The sequence below is a fragment of the Halyomorpha halys genome, unplaced genomic scaffold (assembly GCF_000696795.3).
Source record: "Halyomorpha halys isolate HHAL.00 unplaced genomic scaffold, Hhal_1.1 Scaffold310.1, whole genome shotgun sequence".
NCBI lineage: Eukaryota > Metazoa > Arthropoda > Insecta > Hemiptera > Pentatomidae > Halyomorpha > Halyomorpha halys.
The window spans coordinates 498301-519626 of NW_027106339.1; the positions used below are offsets into that span (position 1 = coordinate 498301).

At 28.1% G+C, this 21326-nt stretch overlaps 1 protein-coding gene across 2 annotated transcripts in view; it reads left to right on the top strand.

The window, feature by feature from the left end:
* The window catches only part of vvl (ventral veins lacking), a 266778-nt gene that overhangs the window by 219680 nt on the left and 25772 nt on the right, over positions 1-21326 (top strand). Inside the window, exon 3 of one of the 2 annotated variants that reach the window (XM_067044677.1) lies at positions 10987-11109. The exons of the other annotated variant lie outside the window; for it this stretch is intronic. The gene's annotated coding sequence lies outside the window, so the exon portion shown is untranslated. The remainder of the gene's footprint in view (positions 1-10986; positions 11110-21326) is intronic. 2 annotated transcript variants of the gene reach the window in all.

The following is a 21326-nucleotide window of genomic DNA, read 5'->3' on the forward strand; positions in this document are numbered from 1 at the left end:
TTATATTTACAAGAATAATTCTACTCTGGCTAGAGCTGTAATATAACTCAACTTTCTAAATTTAAAAAAAATAACAAGATAGTTAAACTCTAATTAACAAATATATTCAACGCATGTTCAGTTCTAATTATGTTTTTTTAAATGTAATTTATTTATTGATATTTACAACTGTATTAAATATATAAAATAAGTAAATGTGATATGAGTTATATTACAATGCCATAATACAAACACAAGGAGAATCTACCCGTTGGTAGAACTCCAAATTATGTTATTTAAAGCTGAAAGTATGTCTAGGGTCAGGATTTTGATTTTCAATAACCTGTCATTTCGTATGCACAAAGTGTAAGGTGGTTTAATGACTGTTAGAAAGTTTCATTCAATTGACCTTTAGATTACATTTAGGTTTATTGTTATCGAGTTCTATTGTGGCTTACTTGGGGTTACAAATGGGGTGGCCAACGAATCGCGTTTTTATACTTCTAATGCATTTTAAAATATTCTATGTGTTAATTTTTTCTATAAATTAGAATGTACATAATAAAATCATTACGTTAATTAGAGATTCGGGAGGCAATTAGTTATATGAAAATTTAAAATCGATTAATAAGGAACAAATACATAGACAGCACTAAAATAAGTAGAAATAATAACTCACAAATGTGTGCTTTTACACCTAAGTTGAAAACTTGAAAAATCATCAATAGTCGTTTTATATTTGTAGGTTATAATCTTTTTTTATATATATATATATAAAAAAATTATAAACTCAAAACACACTTAAGGTCTCAACATACTCCATTAGCAGCAAATTAAAATTAGGTGATTTATTTGTGTGTTTTTGTTTTCGTTTGGATCTTGAGGATTATTCAATATGCCAACTATATTTAGGCGACGTTTCACAACTTTATTACTTGCCTATTTATACCCCATAATGAAAAAAAAAAAATTAAACGATAAAATTCGGTAGAATATTGGGAAAGATAAATGTGGGTTTGTTTTGGTTTTTCCAAAACATAACCGTTCTTCTAGCAGAAAGTCCGTCTGTTTTGTGTTTTGTCTATTTATACTTAGTATTTTTGATTCCGTCTTGGTTGGTTCAACCTAATTTACACGTAAGACATTACCGTAGCATGTGTGTTCTCATGCCTGCACAGATATATAAACTATCAGTTTAGGATTACCTGACGTGTATAATGTGACGTGTTTCCCCGGTCTTAACTAGTTGAAATCAGTCAAATATATTGTATGCCACATTTTCTCGGTTCCTCGAACAGAGTAGATGGGAAAAGGATAGGGACCGATATGCTTTCTTGCGATGTATCAGCAAGAATGTGGAAATTCCTCTGAAAATTACCCTTTTAATCAACCCAGCAGTAATGAAATTCTCACTGAAATGTCATAGACCGTTTCTCTGTGATGTTCCGGATCTATCCCGACTCTTGGAAATACCGACGATTTTGATGGCACCAGAATCTACTGACCTCCATGCTATACGACTGGAAGATACTACTTGTAATTAGTCGCTTAAGATGTGAACGGTTTCAGAACAGTTTCAATTACTGTGCGAAGATAGTGGAAAAAAAACATAGAATAATTTAAACAATAATGAAAAGTTAAAGGGAGAAAATATGAAATAAACCGTTAGTCTATTAACAATGTCATTTCATTCGGCATAATTATTACTTTATTCAATATTTTTAATTTTATTATATCTCGAAACATCATGTCATGACAATAAAATATCTAACCATTTGTACCTATTCCTTCAGGTAACACGATATTAAAAACGAGGATGGAACTCATTATGCAGATGAGGACAGAAGCAATTCATTATCACAGTATGGAAGCAAAAGAGGTCTTCATTTCAAAAGGGATGACTATAATAGCCCTTATTGGTTGGAAAAGCAGAAATTAAACATCCAGGGGGAGTAGCATAGAATTCTTGAAAAAATAGGAGTTATGAATCTTCGGATATATGTTCTAAGGAGGGAGGGAATCAAATCCCAGAATTTGTATTTATTTTTTGTTTCATTGAAAATTCATATTTAGGGATTTTAAAGAATGAAATATAAGTACAAAATTATAATTTTTGTTTATTATTATTTTTATATAGACATAAGTACATTTTATAAGATCCTAAACCATGCTGAGTATCCCGTAGCATTAGATGAATACCCAATTCATCATGACATGCATTTATAATGTTTTTTTATAAGAAGGTTTATTGTTTTATACTAGGTAAGCATTTGTGAAAAGTCGTTTTATCCCACAAAGAGAAGAGGTAAAAAAGTCCAGTGTGATAGTGGAAATATCCAAATAAGTATCCAAGTAGTTTACATTATGAAACATTTAATTCAATGTATTCTAATATGGATAACATAAGCCAAAAGAACTATGTGACTACTGGTAAGATGGTTCATTCCGAAACGTTAATAAAGGATTATGGACTTTATAAAGAAGGACATTTCACAAAAACCTACTTAGGAATAATATAAATAAAAATTTTTAATTTTTTTTACTATGTTGAAGTCATAAGAAAAATAATAAATTATCATAATTTTTTATAACAACCGCACAATGCTCGATTTATATAATATTTGGGAGTGGTAATATTTAAACAATACCACATTAAAGTTTTTACTATTTTTTTACTTACACCCGTATAGTAAATTAGTTGAACCAGAATCTTTGGATGAACTGCAGAACTCCCTTCCCACTAATAAAAATAATTTGTAAGTCTAAAAGTCATACTATATTTCCGACTTCAGTACCAATCCATCATTAATTTATTTAATATTTCATCATTAATATGCCAGGATCCCCGTCTTCAGGACTGTCTATAATAATAATAAAGCATATAATGGCAATTTCCTCCCCTCTGCAGTACCTTATTGGGAGGGAGACTACGCCCAAAGACTTATTGTCCGCCAGGCCAAACCTATAATAAGATAGGGAACAATATACAATTACTGAGCACTGCCAGTGGGCGGTATCTGTCCCCATGTCTCCCGTAGGAGGGTCGTAGTAACTGGCAACTAGGAACAGGAACATCGTTCCCATTGGAACGAGGTCGTTACAGGGTAATTGCGAACTGGGTAATATTTTGTTTTTTTAGGATCAAAACAAAAGCATTGAAAATTAAAAATTTTATTAGGGAATTACGTCAAGATCGTAGCTATACCATTTCAAGTTTATTATTTTTTCTTATCTATTTTTTAAAACCTAACTTTACTTAATCCCAAAAGAGTGATATTTTGAAACAATTCATATTACTTTCGAATGCGTCCTTTGAACGATCTCTATTAAGCATTCATTTATTCTCGTTTGCTAACAATAGAGGTTTAGTGATAATCATTATGAGAAATAAAAACATCGAGTAATGTAGTCCAAAATATTTTCAAGGCATTTTTAATTTCAGTAAGCCCTTTCATAACATTTTCTCTGAATTTATCCAAAGACAATTCTAAAAAATAATTCAAAAAAAGCTAAAACTCAAACCCGATTAATCTGAAATTAAAGTGAACCTTTCTATTTTCAATCTGTAAATTATTTTTGTATAAAACTCGTTTTAAATGTTTTTCATCCCTAAAATAAATCAACTAACCTTAATAAAAAAATATAGTCATTTTCATTTTTAATCAAAAACTTCGAAAGGATTTTTTTTTTTTGTCCAGAGCCCAGCAATTTTTTTTTAAATTCAGTTGTCAAAAAATTTGAATTTCGAAGAAGTAAAATGTACATAACAAAAGTATATTAAAATGAAATTGTATTAAAGTTTCATCTTTTCATTTTCTTCATTCCATTTTTTTTTATATATATATTTATAACTTTATTAAAAAATATATACAATTAGTAAATGTGATTCCTTTTGATTTAATTCTTCCAATATTTGTTATTATTATCATTTTTCATCCTAATTTAAGAGATGAGTTCTATTTCGCTAAAACAATACTGTATGAATCCGTTGCAATAAAAATGTTTTAATGTGAATTACATTATTATTACCAAATTACAATTATTAATTACTCTTATTATTATGAAATATTTATTAATAAAAATAAAAAGCAACATAAAGAGAACAGAGAATAAAATTATTTATAATTGCATTAATATATATGTATTGAAAGAATTTTAGGATTTCTTAAAATAATTATAGGATTTATGAAAATTGCTTCCATATTTCATTATCATAGGTATAATTTAATAAATAAAATAGAATTTTAACAAAGTGAATAGCGATTTCCTATTAAAACAGTCCAAAATCTCTAATATTGGTTAATTTAGATTATAAAAAAAATATTAAAAAAGGGCAGACATGATTACAAATTTGCAAATATGTAAGTTTTTTGGACTAATTTTTGATAAATGAAACAAATAATAATAAAATAAAATAAGTAATTTATTTTTACTCATATATCAACGATTATGAACATTTTGATAGGATATTGTCGGGAGGTAAAGTAATCCTTTTCAAAAACAGTTGAATTACTTAATTAGTGACTGAAACTGGGCAGGTTTTGAATTACATTGTATTGTTTATGTATCCGATCTATTTTTTTTTTTTTATAAAATCATATCTTTCCAGCATGGAGTATCAACTTTATATTATAATTCCTTTTACCCCGATCTTCTAATTACGCAACTGGAACAGATCCTGATGACGAAGACTCCTTGAATATTTGTTTTGCAAGCGAGTTGTGGATTAATTGAATATAAATCATTTGAAGGTAGAAGCTACTCTCTCTCAGCAAGCTCACCTTTGACTGAGCGACCATCAATCCACCTCAGCTCCTTCGCCTCTTTAACGATCCTTTGATAGTTCCCTTGGTACCTGTACCTCCTCAGTCCGACCACTCTCCCTTCATCATTTGCATTTTCCTTATTAGCTTTTTACAGAGAAGAATTCAGCCAGCTGAAGATAAAGACCTTCAGCATATTTAATAAAACGTATGGACTAATTATTTCATTACTAAATTTTAATTTTATCTTTTAAATTGATAAGTAATATATTTTCTGTCTTAATTATTAAAGTAATATTTTCTATGAGCTAATCAAAATAAAATCTGTCGAGCGACTCAGAAAATCCATTCACAGATATTCCATCTAGAAACATATCGAAAAGATACGTCATTCAACTCTTCAGTCTTGAAATTCTTTGGAACGGAAATAATAATTGATACATCTCTGAGGTTTGCCGAGATTTAGGTTTTCGTTTAATATCTGGGATATAAAAAATCGCTTTTTCAACAAACTAGAGGGTATTAAATCAACTAAAATTCTGAAGTTTTTACTGAAACAATCGATAACGTATTGATTTTTTCTATTTCTGCGTTTCTTTTTAGCATTACTTTATTTCTCAATCAGTGGCATGATATTCTTTGCAATTTCTTCTTTTTTTTAATAACAAAGGGTTGGTCATAGACTATGCGAGCGGGACGAGTTTAAAATGGGTGATACAGCGCTCAGATTTTTCTTTAAGTTAAATTATCACTAAAATTAGTTTAGCCTTTGAATTTCGAGTTTTTTCTTAGTGAGGCATATGTTTTTTTTCTCTTTATCAATCCAATAATAATAATAAACCCTAACCGTGAAAAAAACTGAGGTTTAATCAAAGTAACCTAATAATCTAACTTGGAAATATATATATATTGATCAGAACTTTCATTTCACTTTTCAAAAATATAACAATATTTTCAATAGTGATTTACTAGTTAGGAGATATTTTTAAAAAATCGAGAATAATCCGTCCCCCTATTTATGGGCATAGGAATAGGGGACTCATTATAGAACGGTGTGACAGTATGCCTGAAACGTCCAGTTAGAAAAAAGATATGAATTAAGAACTATTGTGATTTTATTTAAATTGTTGACGTTCAGATAAGATAAGAAATTTAAAAATTATATATTGTTATTTAATATGCATTGATCTTATGTTTGATATTAGGGATCAAGATAATTTATAATAGGCATCAATTGGTTAAAAAAGTAAACAAATTAAAATTTAGTTTTAGTCAAAGAAGTGTTAAACAGTTCAAAAACAAAAACAAAAATTGAAGTAAATGGGAAAATTAGTCCTTATAATAGTCTTTAATGATCATGATGTACTTCGATTAATTCGATTTCCTTTCTGTGGATGTGATTCTGGATTTTCTGATAGAGCAATTGCATTACGGAACTCCTATTCCTCCACCATGGAGGGTGAAAAATTATTAACAAGTCACCCTCTTCGTCTTCACCAGAACGGATTCCGGGTACCCGTGGCGACGCTGCGTGCCCCGAGACCGAACTGGGATTGATCCTGGCCGGAGAAAGTCTCCCTGTTGATTGGAGGCGGCTTCAGCAGTCCAGGCACGTCCCACGGAAGCCAGATCGATACACCAGGGTCTGCTGGGATAAACACCCTCGTCTCTTCTTCTGCCAGATATCCGTCGTCGGAGGGTGGGCATGCCGAAGAGTTGGTGATGATGCTGAGGAGGAAAAAAAAAAGCTGTCGGTTCATAGCTGTTCTGCGAAACCATTTTGGCAGTCTAAGAACAAGGAGAAGAAAGTTTATAGCACTTTTCTGAAAAGATTTCCGATGGTCGTTATCGAGGAGAATGGATATTGCTCTGTCTGTTCTTCTTAGAAGTACTCCAAGCTTTGTTTATCGGTAATCGAACGGAATAGATTTTTTTGTTCCTATACAGCCTTAGATTTTGAGAAAGATTTTTATGAAGTTAACAGGTTACATACAAATTGCAATTAACCATATCCTGGTGTTGTCAACTTTCAAATTGGTCATGCGATAAATATTGGTATCAAATCAATAAAATATTCAATGAAAGAATCTATGTTAATTTATTTTTTTTATTATCATGAAAAAAAAGTGAGTGATAAAAATAATTACAGTAAGGTTCTAAATCAAATGCAAGCCTCTTAATCAGTTAATCATAGCCTGATACCAAAAATTTAAATATATATAACATCTAATTAACAAAGGCAAGAAATAACAAACCTGCCATCAGAATTCTAAAAAAAAAAAAAAAAAAAATTGGCAATAGTTTGAGCGAAATTCACTTCAAAACAGGTCAAAATTCAGTAAAAGTAATCATTTTTTGGGGTATGTATTTTTGTTATGATTAACACACTATTTTCTATTGTCTTAGTTTCGAATTTGGATATATTCTAAAAAGTATGATATTTTTCTCAGAAAATATGTATGAATGCAGTACTTTTATAATGAATTTTTCTTATATATCATTTTAAAAAAAATTATTCCTTTTTTTTATTAATTTAAATCTTATCCCAATATTCCTTTTCCTCATTTCCTAGGATCAGATTTTATATGAAAAAATATTTCAATTAACATTTTTATTTGAGTTTTTAAATATTATATAAAACTTATGTTCGTATTTTTCTCGATTAATTTTTTTTTTTAAATCTGTCAAATTTTTTTTCTACATAAATCAATTCAGAAAACAATCGTGTAATTATTTTTAGGTTTGAAAAATATTATACCCAGAAGTAGGAATGCATGATAAAAAAAAAAGAAATTAAAACTTCTACAGGGATATTATGAATACTTTTGGAACAACTTTATTCATTTATTATTAGAATTTATTTTTATTTATAAATAACATATCTATTTTTAAAAAAATCCAAAATAGTTTTTGCAGCATTTGTCTCGAAAATAAATGACTTTCGGATTTTATTGAAGCTCACATGTTTTACGTTACTCTGCATCCCTCAATAATTTTTTTAAATTAACACAAGATTAAAATTAATTAATTTTCTCATTAATGAAATTTCGAATAAAATAAATATTAAGCTCGCAATAGAATATAGATTCATTAAAAATGGTGATTAATTAATTAATGGTATGTAAATAAAGAAAAATTTTAAAGATTTTAAAAGAAAGCCTTAACGCTTTCAAATTACCTTAGCTGTTAACATTTCGTCAATTGTTGATGTTAATTGTTCCAAATATAAATAAATTTATATTATGATCAATCCTTAATAAATATTTTATGACCATAAAATTAAATCATACTATATTTTATACCATGAACATAAAAAATAAAGTGAACTAGAAGGTTGAAAGGAAATGTCCGAAACCCAGATCAGCGCATCAATATTCAGTGTAAAATTTCTGTATAAATCCCGTGGCAGATATAAAAGGCAGTGGAAGAGAGCCCGAGGGACTGAGGCAAAGAGACGGAGATAAAAAAAGACTGACGGATTTGAATTCCGGGAGGGGGTCTTTGTCGGGTCTGCCCCCGAGGAGGCCAAAAAGACGACTACCGGTCCAAGAAACAACCAAAAAAAAAAAGAAAGAAAACAAAAAGGGAAATAAAAAAGCCAAAGTATTCAGCGGTCAACTAGCCGAAGGACGCCAGCTGGTGCCTCACTATAGCCACCGTTAGCTACAATTAATTATACATACATTATAAATATATACTCGTCATTATATAGCGATAATTAAAACAAACATACCTGCCTCTCGATGGGGCCCGCTGTATCTATTTCCTTCACCTGTCTCTTTGCATTGTCTCTCATATTACTACCCTCTTGGCCGAAAAGTAAGGTAACAGGTGTTTACAAAATGTATACCTTTGGCAGAAAAAACAAAACAAATAATATTAGCGAAATATGCTCATAAATAATCATTTATATAGTTAGTGTGAATTAATAATGTAAGATATGAGTGGATAAAAGTGTTATGTCACAATCATATGAATTTGAACGCAATTTAATTCAATGATTTTTTCCCCATATAATGATAAAAACGATTTGTCAATAACTTCTGAAAACTTTGGACCGTACTACACTTACTTTATATACCATGGTAGTATAAGAAGTGAAATAATCCCTGAAGTCTTAGAAAATCTTAAATCTTTAATAATAAGTTATTATAATTCAGTTAAAATACTAATTAGCTGGAGGATAATATTTGCTGGATATACCAGTATCTACTATAAATTTTCACAAAATAATAAAACAAATTAAAGATAAATTCAATTTATTTATTATTTATATGAAAGTCCGTTTGAATTAATAATTTATGACACTAAGACGCTCAAAACCCATTAGCAAAAAGCAATTATACCTTTTAATTGTTGCCTCGATATTCAGAACATCATGTTAATTCATTGTCAGTTGATTCTATAATAAATTTTTTTTTTAATAAAGAAATTATATATAAGTTTGGTTCATCATATTTTTTTTATTTATGATTTGATTCCCTATATTCAGAACTAACTCAATAATAGTGGATTAAAATTTTTTTTTGTTAAAATTTAAATTTATGCAGAAAAATGTGAAAATATGCTCATCCGTGCAGTAACTTTTACTTACAAAATCATTCTTACATTTATAAATAATGATTTATTTAGAAAAGAAAATATTTATTCATTAGAAAAGAATAAAATTTATCGAACTATGTAACAACAGATTTGGGCAACGTTCGTCAAACTATGCGGTACTATATTAGTTCAGTAGTCCACAAGAACAACAAATAAAAACACCAATCACAAAGGAAATTATAATAGAAATTTTTGACTGGGTGCTTCCTTACTTTAATGAATATTAATTATTCTTGATTGCCTGTGAATTTTCTTATCTCCAATTTGCTGACCTCTTCTTCTTTCTCATCCTCCTTAAGTTCTTTTCAGCGTGGAGGAGCCTCTAACCACTTGGTCCACACATCTCGGTCTCTGACCCGCATCTTTATTTGAGCCAGATTTTTCCTGTTTCCATACCTAGTCGTTGGATATGATCCATATAGCTCCATCTAGGTCTGCCTCGTGGTCAATTAGCCACCTCGATGAATGTTTATACTTAAAAGGTTATACTTAAAAGATCTTTATTTTAATTATATCCTTATATTATTTAGTTTTATTATATCTTTAGATGCTCTTCTGTTTTCATACATCTTTAGTTTCATTGAATTATTTTATTATATACTGCGTGATATTTATGTGATATGTTGTATATTACGTATGGATATATGTGCTTGTGTACAGGTTTACTCTATACTACTTATGAATTTATTTTATCTTTGTTTTATAAATTTAAACTTGTACATTCGTATAATTTTTTTTTTTTTTTTTACAAAACTTATTTCATTCATTTTTTTATTTTATTTTAAATCTCCAATGCTCCTTAATGTGTCATTTATAAAATTATGCGCAAAGACCTAAATATTCCATCTGTTGCTAATGTCGCCCGAAATAGACATTTAATTACAAACTCCTTGTCGAAATTAATCAACTAACTCCTTACTGATTCCTTAAAAATCTTTGAACACAAAGTAATCTAGTACCAAAACAGTTAATAATAAAAAAAATTAAAATGAATTTGACTGGTTTTGGGATTCTAAGTGGATTATTGAATTGTTTGAACAATTAATTTTTTTTTTTTTTTTAAACTTAAAATGTCAAAATAACATAATTACAAATTGACTTTTTATTATAGAGCACTTATGCACAGTCTGACATCAATTTTAAAAGAATATTATAAGTTGTAAAAATCTTGAAATATTTTGATAGGTGAATCGATATCTTTACAAAAAATTTCACCATATCCCGAAGATCATATAGGAAGAGGTTTATTGGATCATATTATACTATATAATGGAATATCATACCGTTGGATAAGTGGCGGGAATAGAGCAGGCAGGTCGCACAAGAGGCTACCTGGCTGAGGTTCCTGCTAATTGGCTACTATACCTGACAGTACAATAGATGTTAATATACAGGTCGTTATAGCCATTATATTGCTCTTCTGTTTGACAACTGACAGTTCACACCTCAACGTTGATATGTCATCGGTTCAACTGAATTCCAAACTTAGATCTTCTCATGCGCATAAAATATAGGGAAGTGACCTTGAAAATGTCGATTAAATTAATCTCCATGTTTTTTTTAATAAACGATTCTTTATATTAAATAAATTTATTGTTCTATCAAAGTTAAATTTAATGACTAAAATATGCTAATATTTCAGGAAAAGAAATAACGGGACTTACTACGGGTGTTCAATTTTGATCAAACATCAAGAATTTCAAATAATTTAGATACATAAAGAGAAACTGCAGGAGTTGTTCAAGAACAATTCTTATTTTATTCAGTAAGTATTGGAAACACGTTTGATAATTGCTTCCTAAGATTATTCCTCAAAAGTTTTTAAGTTCATTTTAATGATGAACTATCAATGTTTTAATGACCCATAAAAGTAAAGGTAAATGAAAAATATTCAGCACTATATACTAAAGTGCTTTTGATATAATTGTATTTATTTATCACGAAAAGAATAAAATCACAATTTTGCCTCTGCTTCTTTAGGAAGATGTTGCGAAAACAAAACTTACTGTATTATCGGTAGTAAAAGTAGTGAAATAAGCCCTAATGTTCTTTGGAAAATCTTAAATCTTCCAAATTTAATTCAATAATGTCATTAATTAACTGCATAATAGTAATAGCTCGATAGAACAGTAGCTAATATACATTTTTACAAAATAAAGAATCTTAAATTAATGATAAATTCAATTTATTTGTTATTTGTCTTGAGTTGTATATAAATCAATAATTTGAGAAATGAGTGGATGAAAGTTTTACGTTACGAACCTATGGATCTTATGAAAATTGTATTAAATGATTTTTTAGATTTATTTAAATATATCAAAGTATTAAATATAATTTATTCAGTAATTATTCTCAGCACAATATGCCGGTATGAGAAATCCATAGCCATATTAGTTTGTCTTAAATATTGATCTCTTAAATTAACACTTTTTTATTCAATTTTTTATATTGTGTAATCTTTTTATCAATATAAATAAATAAATGAGTAAAGTACAGTAATAAATACGTTATATTGAACATATAATTTGATATAAACAAATAATTGTCAATGGGTCCTGTAGAACCCCTATCACATAGGATTTCTACAGGTAACATACAATAGTTTTTAAATAAATAAATTATTTATTTATTTATTATAGACTTATATTAAAATTTTATCAGTCAATATTAATTTAGCATTGTAAAAATTGAATGCATCCTTGACGAAATATAGTTTTAGAAAACCTCTAATTCTTTTCCTTGTGTTGGAACGCTGTTCTAAGTAACGGATACTTCCGAAGAAGTACTTCGTCGAAGAAGTCCTGAGGCTATGTAGATTTTTTCGTTGATGAGTAATCGTCGAGGATTTCTTTAACAATCTTTTCGCTGACCGATTATTCCGGTAATTATTCAAGTAACTAAGATCCGTTATAACTATGATTCTCAAATAACGGGAAATTTTTATTTCCCAATTTAAATAAAGAATCATCACCGTCAAAATATGAATATGAACATATCATCTTTTTAGGTTAACTCTTAGCTTAAACCATTATCAAGGAAAATGTTGACACAAAATCGATTAACTGAAATTTTAGTTCTCATTATTGAGACCGTAAAGAAGACATGTCAATGATGTAAACAACCAGAATAAAGGTAGAAGGATTTTAAAAAAAAATAAAGACTATATATGAAATCACGGGAATGATACGGAAGTTCAAAACATACCTGTAATTTTTCGTTTCTGGACGACTTGTGCAAAAGGAATAAAAATAAAAATAATGCCGTCACGTTTAAATTTTAAATTTTTAAAGGGGGGGGTTATATTTTGAAATATCTCACAAAATTTTCTAACATGATAAAAAAATAGTTAAAATAATTTTGTAAGGTTTCAGTTAAGACCAGAATACAGTATTGACTGTTCCTAAATAAAGTTCAAATGTTTTAAAGTCAAAATTCCTGAAGCAGCAATGACATTGAGAATTAAAGTACTCATGGTTAGTTGATCAGTAGTAAAAAAATTGCAATCATTCAAAATTTCTATCAGGAAGAAATCTTTTCCAAGATTATAGCCAATATGAATATATATTGATGCTTGTAAGCCATTATATCCCAATATTTTAAATTTAACTTAAACATTATCAGAGGATCACCCAAAAGATCTTTATGAAGCAACTCTCGCGTTTTAGAATTACACTGAATTCGAATTATGCCCTGAATCTTATTTGTGTTATATATAAACATATTACACATTTATTTATTAACACATGACGTTATCCCATCAATAATTTGAACAAATACCCACAACGTCAACGAAGAAAAAAATAAGGGAAAAATATTCTTAGAATTTTATAGGAAATGTACGATAGCAGCTCTTGGCATCAGAAAAATAATCTCCTCCATTACGTCTAATCTGAGATATACCTGCAATTATTTCAAATCATGACAACTATCTCGGTATTATATAATATCTTTCCAGCAGCCGATATCGATTATTTGCGATTAATTCCTTCGATTATTTCCAAGACCACCAGCTTCAGATTCGGTATATAATCGTCGGTTTGCGTAATAATTGAAGGAAAATAAAAGGCATTGGATTGAATATAGTCGCGTGTTAGAAAAATAAAAAGATTATCCGGGAACACACTACAGATAATAACTGATAAATGATGTAATCCGTGACGATCTTTTATTCTAAAAATATTAATTATAATATTTACATATTTCTATGTAATTATATTTCAAGTAAATCTGTTAACATGCAATTACTTTATACATTAAATCTATTAGTAAGCTTTTAACGGATTCAATTAATAGCAAACACGTGCTACCTCTGTGAGTCAAATCCTAAAGAACTACTCACAAGAAGATGGTTGAGAGAACAAAGTCGTTGTAGTATCGTTTTATATTTGTTTTCATAATTAATTTTTTACTATTGTAGTGAATTGAAAATTCAGTTATGTCCTAATTGATTGATAAGTATTTTTTTTTTTTTTATAAAGACAGTTGATAGCTTATTTTTACATTTAACTAATATTTATATAACAAAACGAAAACAATGTTTTGACTGAAATATAGGTATTTTTCGACAGAAAGTAATTCTGTTCTAAAATATGTTTAATGCGTACACATACATAGCTTAGATATACAAAAACCCATTGAGAACTTTCGGTACGGAAACTTACACAACAGTAAGTGTGTGGAGGGTCAGTGGGCCAGCGGTGTCGGTCAGTTTCGTCACGACGTTTCGGACACTGCAGGCTGTCTTCATCAGCTCCCGCCTGAATACTAACTAGTCTGGCAGGACCATTATATTCTGCATTTATTAACGCTAGTAATAGAGCTAAACATAAATCTAGTTATTTATATTACATGAAACATTGTATGGATTATCAATCACCCAATCAAAATTAAATAGTTCCAATCAATCTATCATAATATGATGTGATACTCCTATTAATGCTTATATAAACTTTCAACATTAGCTTCATACAAATAATTTCGTTTGACATGTTTGTGATTGTATAGTTTCAAGAAAAAGTGTAATATTTTGAACTTAAGATCCCCAACTGACAATAAATGATTTTTTAAATTCACAAGTTATACCTCTACTAGGAGAGAAAACAGTGGGGTTGTAACCGATTTCGACCAAGGATTTTGTGTGTTCTTATTTCAAAAATATACAACCAATTAAAAAAAAAATGTAAACGTTTTTCACAATTGTATTCTTCATTAAAAAAAAAAAAATACATAAGCTGAAAGGTCTGAAAAACGTTATAAGTAACTTAGTGTACGAAGTAAACTAGGCAAACAAAATAGAAGCAGTCCATATTTATATCACATAAAAAAAAAAAACCTTCAATCCTAATTAATTTTCAAAGATTACAAAAATGGATTTTTTTAGCCAGAAAAATACTGCTAATTTGATATTTATTTATTTTTTAAGTTTTTCATTCATCAACTTAAACTCTCAAGTTAAGCTCATCAACTTAAAATTTTTATGGTGTCACAAGAACACTTAGTTCAGTAGGTCTTTACTTCTTCCGAATCTATACAATGTATACTTTATTTATATTATGAGAAAACACGTATTTCCAATGATTGGATGTATGATAGCAATCATAAAGATTCGAAGGTTAATCTTGGAAAAATTGTGAATAAATTCACTCAGAGCGAGAAGTAAAAAACAATTAAATTTTTTTTTTATCAAGATTTTTAATTAACATTTTTTTTTTTTTTTACATTATGTTAAATTTAAATATAGAATTATGTTTTGTAATAAAAATTATTACTTTCTATATTTAATTTTTATTTCCAATTGTATAGCAACTTTAGTGTTCATTTTATTTTTAGTCCGTTTTTTTTATTAATTAAAACTTTTTTTATATTTATGTTACTAAAAATGGTGCGATAGTGTATTTGTGAGTTTAATTAATCTATGTTCCTTAGTTCTAGTAAATTGGTTCTCTTCAATTCTATAACCTCGACCTTGTTATATTAACTGCAGTGATAAATCGTTCTTATTTTATTTTTTTTAAATCTTAATTTATCCTATTTCTTAGCTGACTAAAATATTATATAATAATATTTTCTAATATAAGATAATTTCATGTTTCAGAATAGATAATTAATTTAAAACACAACTTATTGTTATTATTAATCTCAACTTTCTTTTTTTTTCTTAAATTTTCATTTAATGAAATCATTGTGAGGCACTGCTTTTGAGATTATCCTTAAATATTTTTCTAATCAAGGACATTGTATAGCTATAAAAACAAGTCTTGATATTGTAAACACATCATTATAGCTAATTGACCAAATAATCCTTGAGCATTCATATTGAGTAATCGTAGACTGCGTTTAGCCTCTTGGGGGCACTGAATCCCGTCAGCCGTTACGTTATTTACAAATCTAATGGAACATATTAGTAAATAAAATAATGTGGAAATGGACGGGAATTATAACTAAGAACCATACAATTAAATGTTTGGACGTGGCAATCTCCCCTCCTAGCTCAGCTGCTATTAGGGATTACCTGGTGTGGGATACAGTCTCGGGGAAGTCTGAGGGTATTCGGTTACCTGAGTCATCATACCGTCATCGGTATATCTGTAAATGGGGATGTGGTTATAATATCTTCATCAACACATTCTTCGAAGATTGTGATTAATGATCAATTTTTAAATATTTATTTCAAGTGAAAATGTATATTAAGATTGAAAAAATAAAAATGTATCTATTCAAGTCTTTTCTCAAAATATATTTTTTTTCCCCATTTTACCAGTTTTTAAGAATTACTTTCTTCAACGATAACAGGCTGGCACAAGATGTTGATCCTCTCGGGTATATCATGAATTTTATACAGCGCGATAAAATATATATAAAATACAGAAATATCAACATATCATTATCAACATATCACCACTACTTTTTGTTTTGTTTATAGTTGAAGGAAGCTGAAGCATAAATTTCAAACTTCTTTAGCTTCCCTAATAAATCGCAGAATGTAAAAAAAAAGGTGCACATTAGTCCTCTATAATGGAATCATTGATTCTTAAATTAAAGATTCTTAAATCATCTTATTAAAATAAGTTTAGAATCATTTTATTTTTACTTGAACATTTTGTGAAATTTCCAATTTTTTTTTCAAAATTACAAAATATGTTATATTATTTGAACTTTAAATTGTTGCATTAGTTATATCAATATGATTGAGGGATTAAAAATAATTATATAATTACAGTCATAATAATTTTTTTCACATTTAAAATAATCATCAATGGTGTGGGCTAGGAAATGGAGTAGATTAACCATGTAGTTAGTTCTGTTTGAAAATAATGGCTGGTAATCCAGGATCCTTTAGCGACTTATTAAGTTTTTAATTGTTTTATTTTTTTAACAATGTACCATAATTAATAAAATTAAAAATTAGGAAGAGGGAGAGCGGAACAGTTTCATTAAAAATAAAAAAAGATAAAAAATAGTTACTTTTTTTCTGTACCATTTCATACAACTCTCAGTCAGGCTATTCACCACGTTTTTCTTGTTATGTACTAAAACCAATATATCGTTAAACGTGCCCATCAAATAAAATTTACTTCATTTACTGCAACGGACCGAATTTCTCTTAGGCATTATCTTTTATCTTTCGGCTGAGAGGCCTTCCAGGACAGACAAAATGAACAGACCGCTGAAGACACGATCAGTGACCGCTACCTTTTGTTAAGACCTTTGAGGAACGCAAAAGGCATTTCCGAAATCTGGCACGGCAGGATATCCGTCACAGTTCGTTCTTTCATTGTTAGCTCCGAGGAGATGGGAGGAATTTTTCGGTTTTTAGCAAAATGCTCTCAATTTATTTACTAAGACTGTTCTAATGTATCGAAAATACTATAAATATTGTTTCAAGAAAAATTATTTTTTTATATTCTATTAAATATTTTTCTCTCCCATCCTTCCGTTGGAATTGTTAGACTTAATTAATAAATAGTTTTATTTAGTCTATACTGTGAATGCATTACATTAGGGATTCTAGAGATGCATAGCCCCTTTTTTAATTGGGGTTAAACGTCATCATGTTCACCAGCTTAGAACAGGAAAGATTGGTAATCCTACAGGTTGGTGCAAATTTCTGTCAGATCTATTTTTTTTATTTTTACTTTAACAATTTTCTTTATCTTATTTATGAATTATTCTGTTATGGTCTAATCAGTTTTTATTATATCGATTTTTTTAAATATTGATACCATATTTGTAATTTATTTCTTGTTATTCTAATTAACATTTTGTTAATATTGCTATCATTTTTTCTTCTTCTTCTTTTTTATTTAGTCTGTATTAATGGTATAAATGAAAACTTTGAGTGCTGATACTTATTACACGTGATTGTGGTAGCTTGAATTATTATTCGATTAATTATAAAATCTATTATAAAGAAAGAGATATCCTTACAGATTAACATCCTACTCTAGCCTGAGTGAGAAGGTCAAGATTTATTCCGAGGATCCGTCACGAAATAAAAATCTAGCTGCCAAGGCCGGATTCGAACCACCACTACTTCCAAAACGAGTATGCTAAATTCATGGCTTAATACCCTCAACTATCCTTCAGTTCTACATTTTACAAAACTTAAGATAAATACAAGGGAGGCGTCAGAATTATTATTAAATATTTCAGGATTGTTAGCAAATGGTTTAGTATCCTGTAAATTTCCTCATATCTTTCTATTCAAATACCATTAACGATCAACTTCCTATTTTTGGTAATATTTAAAATACTTTGTTTTTTGTGGCATATTTTTACATTAGCAGCTGTTCAAAAATTAAGATACAGAAATTATTCGAAAATTGAAAGTAATATTGATAATAATAATGAAACAGCAAATAAATCAAATGAAGGAATAATACAAAATAAATAAATAAATAAAATTAAAAGATAATTATTAATACCACATTAATAAACATATAGTAACAAAGTTATGTAATTTCTTAACTGATGGGCTTACAATTTAATGTCCATAAAGCTATATTGGGAAATCTATAATCTATAATCTATAAACTACCACTGTACATTATATTGTAATGTATTTATTAATTTTTTTTAATGAATATATCTGTCGATTATGTAACAGAAAAATATAAAAGAACAGTGTAAAAGATGTAAAATGTTCCGGAATTTCTTATGTAAATTATCTACAAACGCAAATAAGTAAAAATATATATAATACTGTTTTAATTTTCTATGTAAGAGATATTTTTAACTGATAAAAATTTTCACCTTCTTAAAATTATGCCGTACCACAATCTTCCACCGAGATTTAAAAAGATAAAAAACTATAATTCACTCATTAAAACAAGGATGGCTTCCTGACCACAGATAACATTTTTTTTATTACATAATTAAAACCGAAGCTGCCTATGTATTAGGTAATTACCAAAATGAGAGAGGCAGGTACGTGGTGCGTGCCCGGCGCCAGGCAATCTCGTCCCGATGATTCCTGCCTATTTAAATATTTATAGGAAGATATATTGAGAGAGTGAATGGGCAGCTGGTAAACAGTCTGTTTTTGTGGCCGCTATTCGCAGACAAATCATTTAAATGTATTCCGTTCGCTCGTGCCGTGCCGGCCGATCTCCGGCTTAGGGCGGTCCTTAATGCATTCACCAGGTACCGCTCAGGGTCTCTTCGCTAACAGTAAACAGCCTTTGTTATTAGAACATATTTTTTATAGGAAAATTATTTCATTTCCTATTTTTTCTGCTAATTATCATTCATTATTAAATTTATAATCAATAATTGGTTAAAATTTATATTTAATGATAATATTTAACAAACTTATAATAATGAGACATGTGGGAGAAAAAATATACTGTTATCCCCCAAAATAATTTTTATTCAGAAATAATTTATTCATATTTAAATAATATATTTTACGATAAGTAATTTTCCTGTAAAAAAAAAAATTCTGAAACATCTTAGCTAACTAATGAAATGAATAACAGTTAGGAGGTATTGATGTTTACCATACTTTGGTATAGTATATACTTGGTAATAGGTCTTTATTGTACTACTCATCTCATAGTTATAATTTTTTAATACATCACTAATCAGATTGAAGGCGACCAGCGAATGCCTTCAATCTGATGTAAGATGTGGATTTAAAAATAAAGTTAAGGAAAAAATTGTATAGTTATTAAATTAATCCTTTGCATAAAGGATGTTCTGTTAATGATGGGCAAAGTTCACATGGACTTAGATCTGATTTCAAAAGCAACCTTCAAATGGTTTCAAGAACAAAATTCATAGTACTTTTAAAATAAAATTTTGTTTGGTGCAATTTATAATTGATTAAAATCATTTTTCGTTATCACTTATTATTCAACTAAAAATTTTATGCTTAAAATACACAAAACTTAAATTTTCTACTTTTCTGCATGGAGTGTTGCAATAGCCGGTATGAAAGATTTTGTCTTCTCCAACTCCGTTGAGTATTCCTCGACATTTAAAGGATCACTTTATATATTTATTCAATTCGATTCAATGCAACAAGTTCCATTAAATTTTGTTATATATAACACACATGTTTAAAAATTATTGAATTTCATAAATTTATCTGTTATACCATCAATCATAATTAAATTTATTTATATTATTTAATAAGGATTATATTAAAAAAAATATATGAAAGGATATAAAAAGTAAATAATACTAATTATTAATAACAAAAGACAATAATAAAATATACATATATTTTACTTTTTAAAATCTATCAGAGTATGGAATAGTTTTATTTCGAGAATTCATTTTTTCAGAACTATATTTTTTTTCTGCAAGAATTTCGTGAAAATTTTTATTGGTTCATTTTGTAACTAAACCTGGAAAATTCATAGGAATAATTAATTTTTAATATTTTTAGTTATTTTATGATAGCAATTAATTACTTTAATTTATACTACTACATTACTTTATTAATCACTAGAAAATTTTTAAAAAATGTATCAATTTTTTTAATGAACTCAGCTTTCGACAAACAAAATGATTATATAATAATATATTTCTATAGACAATTCAATGTCACTTTTTGTATTTATTTTTACATTTACGTATATATAAATAATACATGGTATTAATATTTAATGTTTATAAATATAATATTGAAGTATAAATATTTCCAGTGAAAAAAATAAAATAAATAATTATTATGATAACAATGAACAAACAAAAGTATGTTGTGTTAATACACAATTATACACAATTTCAAATATAGCTACATTTAAAATGAATAGTTTTCTTTAATTAAGGTTAAGCACGTTACTATTACTGTACATATAATTGCTAAGTTATAGTTATAGAACCATGATTCTTGCAGTTAGAAAAACATTTTTTTTTCTAAAGATTAGGCCTATAATTTATCTAAATATTAAGTTATTACAAATGTTGACAATGATATGAAGTTTAGGAATTGAAACCAAACTAAAAACTTTAAGAAGAATTATAATTTGGACTATGAAATAATTTAAATTTTTGAGTCATAAATGAAATAACGACAATATTTTCAAACTTTTACCATATTTTTTGGGAAGCAGAGACAGCTAGCCAGTTCTGGCGAGGTGAAGAATACCCAAACAAAATGGCAAAAGTTCATATTAATATTTTTATTTTTTTTTATTTAGGATTTAAAAAAAGATATTTGTATAATTAATTTTTTATTTTAAATTAATCAGTTAATACATTTTTAAAAAAAAATCATATGTCATTTAACTCTTTTGAAGAAAAATTCTTTTATTTATTGATTTCTTAAACAAAAATCGCTAATTAAAAAAAAAAAAAGGTGAAAACATGGAAATTGAACTCACTGGTATTGAAATCCTGAGCTCTATATATTTATTAATTGGTTTAATTTTGATCGATTGTCAATAAAAAAACATCAGCCTAAGTTGATTAAAATTTGTTTTAGAGATGAAAAGACAAAAGGCTGTTTTTTGGTAAACGAATACAAATAATACA